The following is an 8,575-nucleotide window of genomic DNA, read 5'->3' as shown; positions in this document are numbered from 1 at the left end:
TTTCCTTTGCTTCTTCTCTGAGTATATTTTCTCTTTCTCTCTGACATTTCGTTAAGTCGTTCCTAATGTGTATCAAGGGCGTAGCCAGGGTTAAAAAATGTGGATGCAGTGGCATAGGTTTTCCCCCGCCTAATACAGAGACAGACAAGGAGCCGCGAAGTGTTGCATTAAACCCAAATACATCAAGGTCAATGTAACAATTACTCAAGTATAAATATATGCGAGTATTGTAAAACTGAAAAAATAACAGCAGGTAATATAACAAATAGAAACTGTAATTTGGCATTTTTGACTGAGTTTCCATGGTAACAGAAAAAATAAAAAAATAAAAGGTCAGCAACAGTAAAAGTTACAACTAGAACAACTTTGAAAATGTCAATAGGATTATTTGAGGTGCATGCTACTAATCATCTCAAGGCCACAGGGGGCCAACTCAATGAAAATGGATGTTGTCATACATTTTTTGTATTTGGAGGATGGACTGATGAGTATATATGACAGTCATATGATTTTTTTCGAAAAATACGAGATTTGAAAAATTATTAAAAAATCGGGATATTTACTTCTGTTTTATAGTAAATATTTTTTAATAATTTTTCAAATCTCGTATTTTTTTTTTAAAAATCACATGACTGTCATATATACTCATCAGTCCATCCTCAAAATACAAAAAAATGTATGACAAGATCAGTTTTCATTGAGTTGGCCCCCTGTGGTCAAGGCAATATAATCCATTACACCGCTTGGTAGGCCAAGCTGGCTACTAATAAGAAGAAAAAAGACGGCCTTAGAACAGCACCCTGGATCAATTCAATTCTTTTATTACCCTGAGCCTTTCGACTCATCGGTTTGAAACAAACATATATATACAAATACAATACTCAAAAACCACACTCACATCCATGCTCTCGCCATACTTGCATACACACTGACACACAAGCAACCCTCGTAAGTATACATAAGGCTAGTGTAGAGGGATTTTGCTAATATTTAACTTACAAAATATTACTTCTTATTTTATTACTTAATTTAATGTATTTTGCTAAATTTGACAACTTTTTTTTGTTCTCTGTTTCTAAGAGTTGAATTAATTTGTACATACTCTAATGAAATAATATTTCTTAATAAAACGCTTTCTTAAAGCTAAATAACATTCACATTTTAAAGAAAATGAAACTCATCTTCAATGTCCTCACTGTTACTTTATCTGCATGTTCTTTCATTTCTTTCTAAATTGTTATACCTTCCCGTTTCAATGTTTAATTTGTGAGATGACAATCGTATTTTTGTTATTTCTTTTAAATTCATCACCAATAGGTTTTGTTAAATAAGGTTGTAAGCAGAAATTTTGACCAATAAACTTGTCAATGAACACTTTGAAGACGAATCAATTTTTTCTTTACATTCCTGCTTGAATATATCACATAATTTACATTTTATAACATTTATTATAGCAAGTGTTCAAAACACAATTGTCAGTCTGTTTTAATTTTATCCAATATTTGAAAATTTTAAGTTTTCACCCTATTTCTAAAGGCATTCTTCCTAATTCTTGGTATACCATAAAGTTTGCTGTAGTTTTTTTAACGCCCAATAATCGTTTACAAAAACCTAAATGAATTTTTTCTATGTCAGGCGCCTTCAGCTCCATAATTAAAGATACTACTGACATATGTATCAAAAATATTAAGTTGAGTTTCAACGTTACCTTGTCAGAAGCAATTGACACATGCAAAGGCAGCTTTATGATTTGCATGTTCAGGGGAAATAAGACGCAAGGTAAAAACCGTATAAATTTATGACCAATGACATGAACAAAGCTTTTCTTCCCTGTTCAGCAATTTTTTGTTGGGCTTTTCTAAATTTCCCATTGAAGTTAAGTAAAACAAATGATTGGTGAACAGTGCACAGTGGAGTTCAAAAGTACAACATCAACGCAACCATGACGTCACAAAACTAATATTAGTTGATGTTTCTATAAAAGGATATGCTATAAATATCGACCTCCACGTGACCATAAGATTAATGGAAATAGATGATCACTAACAATACATTTGCATTTCTAACAATATAATGTCACCAGCTAACTTTTAAATATAAATGATTATACACCAATTAATCTGGTTGGGAGTATAGATACTCGTGGGAGTTATTGCTATCTTTTATGTCGACCTGTCGAGTTATATCATGACTTGTTGAGATATTTATGTCGGCAAGTCGACTTACATCATACATCCTGGAAAATTGACTTACCTTATTACGACGAGATCCACGATAGTCAGTCGCGATAGTGTAACTCGACTTTCCAATATGAATATGTGGACTTATATATCTCAACAAGTCATGTTATAACTCGACTGGTCAACGTAACTATCTCAAAAAGTCATCTTATAACTCGACTTGCCGACATAACTATCTGGTCAAAGTTGAGTTACCCTAAGTCGACCTAAACTAACTCGATGGCAGAAATATGCCACCATAATCTTGCGAGCAGAGACATAGATACTAAATTTCTGATACAAGTAAAGAGAAATCTTGCTTCTTATATAATTCGAAAATGAATATGAAAATGATGTGGATGCATGAGAGTACCGGAGTCTATGGTAGCTACGCACCTGCTGTATCGAAGAATATCATTAGGAAGGCATATACAATGAACATGAAATAAATAATGTGGTCTACACGATATATATAATTGTAAGAAAATAAAAATAGCCTAATACGCTTCCGTAAAATACAAATACATAAAGTGTGAAAGTACTTTACTGCCACTCAGTCGGTTTTCGTCGAGAGTCTTCAAGATTGATGGCCGTAAGTCGACCGGTGACCTATTTTTCGGATACTCTGCCTTCCCTCTATCACAGACACCATGCACTCATGTCCTTATAACATTATACTACTACGCAGAATCGAACCAATATCACTGAGTTGTGTTATTCTAATAACCAATAACCATCCCATTCAACGCTAAACTACGATTGTCTTAACTCAATCGTAGGACTGAGTCATACTTGTCATCACCTGCCTGACTTCCTCCAGGTACTCCGACTTTTTTCCCACCCACAAGTAACTTTGCATATATAATTTATATTCTTGTGCGCGTTCATCCCAACAGACCACGATAGTGCAAAGTATACATCATGTAGTGTATTAGTACATCACATGACAGAATGCTGGATTCTGATTGGCACGGGCAAGCGGGCACTATTGAAGTGGCGCGAAATTGAACGTGAATGTATTGTGACGTCACCATTACATGAAGTCATTATAACGTTGCGCTTCGACCAAGACGTCAAGATGACAGACAGGCTGTTGTGTGCGGGGATGGAAGCAAATGTTGCTTTTCTACAGAAGACAGTTCACTCATCACGGTAGGGAATGTACGTCACAAACATTATTAAGAAAACAACGTAATGCCCAAGAGTTTGACGTTCTGTCAATAATATATAGTATACATATATAAAAAATACCCCTATATAATATATAAGTGTTTTTATATAGGCCTAGTATATAGGGGTATTTTTATATGTATGCTATATATTATTGACAGAACGTCAAACTCCTGTGCGTAATGGCTGCCGTGAGGCCCGCCTCGCGGTAAGTTTACCTCTGTTTGTATCTTATCAATCAACTTATTAATTATCAATGCCGTCTAAAGTACTTTGAATGTATTCAAGATTCATCGGCTGTTAATGGATTTCTTACAGAATGTGCCGTTTTTTCAAATATTCAAGGACAAACATCGTTCACTCGCAGATCAAACGTGGTTATCGTTAGGAGTTCTACGTGGAAATGCAGCAAAATACCCATAAATCTACTTTTCTAGCATATTTTGATATTCTGAATTGATTGTAAGCTATACCAAACTCGTTTAGAAACAGAGCTTGCTAAATGCCGAGCAGGAACAACTTGTATAGAGGACTTTAGAGAAGGGGGATATCGTTAGGACACACACAAAACAGTGTTGACGTCAGGACATGTTTCATGAATGAGTATTCTTTTTGTAGGATCATTTCAAAATATTTATCTGTGCTCCATATGTCCAATTAACGTATAAATATCGTTATCACACATTACTTCTTTATAACACCCCATTATAGAAAACACTTATATTTCTCTCAAACATGGAGACGGAATTTGCTGAGAAAGTTCCTATTTGGAACCGTTCTGAAAACAGGAAACGAAAAAAAGAGCGCAAGAGTACATGACTGACATTGACGAAGTTATTGAATAAATAAAATTTATTCCCATTTACATAATATATAATACACATGTGTGTAAGAAAGGCCTGAATACGTAAGCGAAATAGAATGCCATGTTGATATCTTAAGTTTTACTACAGTTGGTAGTAGACTAAAGGTTACACATTGTGCACACGGTGTGAACTACGAGTGGACACGGAGTGCACGAGGTTTAGACTACAGGTAGACACGGAGTGCACGAGGTTTAGACTACAGGTAGACACGGAGTGCACAAGATTTAGACTACAGGTAGACACGGAGTGCACTACGTGTGAACACGGTGTCCACTACAGGTGGACATCGTTTCCAGGTAAAATGTTCACTACATCCAGACCACAGACAGACTAGATGATGTGCCACAGAGATATGAGAAATGTATTTATTCTGCAGTCTATATGGACTTTGACATATAGAAATATTTATTGCGATCAGAAACTTATTGCAACATAAAAATTGGTGTTAATTACTGAAAATCATTCGTACTGTAATGTTTATTTTAATAGATACATATAAAGTAAAATGTATCAATATATATTATCATACAATTTGATTTATTAATAAGGACGTTAATTAGAATTTATAAAAGCAAATTAACTGCGTTGCAAATTAACTGCGTACGGTAAACCACATACTGGTTATGTCTCATCAATGGATAGTTCCCAGTAAAAACTACTTTTCTTAGCTAGTGATATGTAGTTTAAAGATGAATTTCTTTTTCGTACGCATAAAGTGATGAACCTTGCGTGGAGATTTTTAGTGTAAGCAAATCGTCGCCAAAGAGATATTATGATCGGCAAATTATTTTGATTAAAAATAATATATTGATGGGCATAATAAAAGCAAGGATATATACTATTATATTTATGTCTTTATTACAGTATTCTATACTTTTTTCATCCATAACATAAAGCTACAGTCCACTAATTAGCAACAAAAAAGTTTATATTTTACTAAAATAAAAGTGTTTTGTGGCAAGATACCACTCTGGCTTTCTTAATTTTGGAAACGACTCTTATCGACTCTTATACAAGCAGTTGTCAAAGGAATTATCAAATTTTAAAGACACTAAAATCATTTGTAACTTTTAAAACATATGATAACTTATGATACCGAGATCAATCATCATTGTTACAAACTTGGAATTGGCACATTGAACATGTGAATATACGGTACATGTATAGAAAAGAAATGTATGCTACAAACTCTAAAATATATGTCAACATTTCATTTTTTTGGAATGTATACTTAGAAAAAGAAATGCTGGTTATTTTACGAGATCGTGAACCACCCGAGAACAAATAACAGATTATTTCTGTAAAATTAATCATCTTTTCTATCTTCTTGTCTTTTCTTTGCTCGTAATTTTATTACAATTCAAAATGAAATATGAACAACAAGAAGGTCTAAGGAGGACCTATATCCAATTTGATCCCTTAAATTCTTTCTGGGGAAAAAGCTTAAATATCAAAGCTGCATATGCCAACGGACCGAAAGGGTTCTACCAATAAATTTAGAACGATCCCTTTTAGTGCTTTCTGGAATATCAGTAACAAACTCCAATTGACAAAATTCATCATGGCTGTCTGGCGGGCATGTTGATGTTATTTTTTTGATCACAACACGTCCAGAATGACATACGTCACATTAAGGTACCAAGAGAATCTACATACACTATACTCATTCTCTATCTCTCTCTCAATCTACGCATTATACCTCATATTTCTTGTTTCATTATGATATTCACCGTATATAAAATAAGCTATAAAATATCCTTTCTATGCTGACGGCGGTGGAGAAATGTATTTTTAAAGAACGCAACCTTGGAATGACAAGGAGAAAGCAACTAAAGAATGGAATGATGGACATTCGATAACGTAGAAGGATAAAGAAAGTGTAAAGTGTAACCACTGTCGTTGGCATCGGAAGTGATGTCTGTCTTGTAGTACATTATTTATTAATGGGACAATTCAATCTAAAACAACATTAAAATTTGTACATATATCGGGGGAAAAACCGGTTCTAATGGAAATTAGATCAGTCGGTTTTACTGTGATATGTCAGAAAATCCCATGGTGGTGAAATGTTCAAACTCACTCGCTGACCGCCATTACACATTGTGGTTGAACATCTTGTATGCCGAACCCTGTCCCTTGCTCGTAGAGTAATGCAACTTTTGTCTAGAACTGCTCAAATCGCTCTGACAGTAGTGGTTTACCTTATTAGATGAATTGTCTTGCCTAAGAATCATTTTATTACCTCCTCAGTGGTTATGTAGTTCATTTGTTTAACGTGCGTGACTTTGGCTCGGGAATGGGTACAGAGTACATACTGTACCTGCTTAATCGTATTAATCAACGATTTGTAGTTACAACAGTATCAATCAAAATACTAAAAATAACGTGGAATTTGTCAATATATTGAGTTAAATGTTTTGTAAAAGAATTAGCCTGAGTGATTTGTCACTTTAAGCAAACGACTTTTAAAGTTTTTCTTAATGTTTGTATTTTTATGGGGGTAACTGTTAATTAAACAAAGAAAAAATCCCTTCTCCCTTTTTCAGTTACATGTAAGATTGTATTGACTGTAATGGCATTGAAAAAAAAAACCCAAAACAAACAAACTTTAGAATAATGTATTTAATACTTTGTGAACATAAAATGGAGACATACTATAGTGTAATGTTCACAATAAGATATCCGAGTTGTTTGTTTTCAGTTTAAAAAAAATGCAACAAAAAACCCGTGAGCTTTTTTAAGCCTCTTTCATAAAAAAATAACAAAAAATATTCCATGGCCTAATCTATCACGTACGGAAGCGTATTAGGATCACGTACGAAAATATTTTTCAGGATAACGAAAATGTTTTATTTGGCGTATTATACGCTTCCGTAATCACGAGCAAAGAGAGACAACTCTTGTTGTTTTCTTGTGATATCAATCTGTTATATGGTGCTAGGGAAAGTCGCCAATCATCAGTATGGCTATGCATTGCATAAAATTAATCCATTGATTTCTGTCTGCAATATTGTAGCTCAAAAGACCGATAATGGTGTCCTCTTTATAGCTACAATTGGTGCCTAATGGAGCAAAGTAATAATAATGCAACAATTTTAAAACGTTTGTATGTAATTAACGCACTTGTTTTTAATCGCTTACCTACTAGGCAATACAAATAAAGCGTGTAAAATAACAAACTCACAGCGAGACATTATTTTTTGCTTTTATTTTATGAAGGTCTTTTCGAAGGAAAGTTATACGCCAAGCCTACAAATTGTGAACTTCATGTGATCGGTACGGTGAATATTAAGAATGATTGTTGTGTTTGTTTTGGACAAAAATAATATATGTAAGGCGTTAGAATTGTACCTGCTGCCCCTATTGCATGATTGTAAAAGGCGACTTAATTTAGGATCTTATATTTTCTCTTCTTCCTAACTGACTTTATTTTTTCCTAATGCCTCCCTTGGCAACGCCTCACTTTTGGCCTTGAGTTGAGCGTTCGCTCCTGTGAGGAAGGCTCTGGGTTCTGTCCCCTGGCCGAGACACACCAAAGTCTATAAAAGTGGTAGTTTCTGCTCCTGCTTAACGTTCAGCATACAGGGAGCGGGACGACTGGTTCGCCCGTTGTCAGTATAATGTGACCGGGTGGGGTGTGTTGCTTGGTGTCTTCGGCGGCATGCTTCAGTGTTATAGCACTATAAAAAGGGCAACAGTTCCACTATACAAGAAGACACAACATGAATATACCACAGTCTCCCAAAACACACACCTTGCACAACATACATGCAACACACCGCATACATGGGAGGCCGTCCTTACATGATCATAGCTGTTAATAGGACGTTAATAAATCAATCAAACAAACAAACAAACAAACAAACAAACGCTCAGGCATGAAATGTTTAGAAACTTACAAAAAAGTATAGAATACTGTACATGTGCCCGAGTGATTTTATGAGGCAGTGTTCCACAAGGATGGGACAGTTCCGTACCCGGCCGAAAGAATGTGGATAAAAAGGATTTCTGCATAAACTATACAAATCTTATCAAAGTTCAAGTTCAAGCTTTGACAATTAGATATTGTTCTCTAGTTAATTATGCTCACTGCATGCATCTTCGATACTCCAGGGGTTACTATCACTGTCGTTATACCCACTGTGGATATTACACTCACATCAGTAACTATGTAACCCTGTGTGACCACTGATGCCGGCCAGAGTTAAAATTAAAACAAAGAAATGGTCACGTGATCAAGGTGCCTGATGGAAACTCAAAATTGTATTTTGAAATCATGTTATCAAGAAATGTTAGACCACAATGATATATGGGTGATAA

Source organism: Argopecten irradians, chromosome 1 (genome assembly GCF_041381155.1).
Source record: "Argopecten irradians isolate NY chromosome 1, Ai_NY, whole genome shotgun sequence".
Classification (NCBI taxonomy): Eukaryota; Metazoa; Mollusca; class Bivalvia; order Pectinida; family Pectinidae; genus Argopecten; species Argopecten irradians.
The sequence above is the reverse complement of the archived record's forward strand: the minus strand, read 5'-3'. Positions refer to the sequence as shown.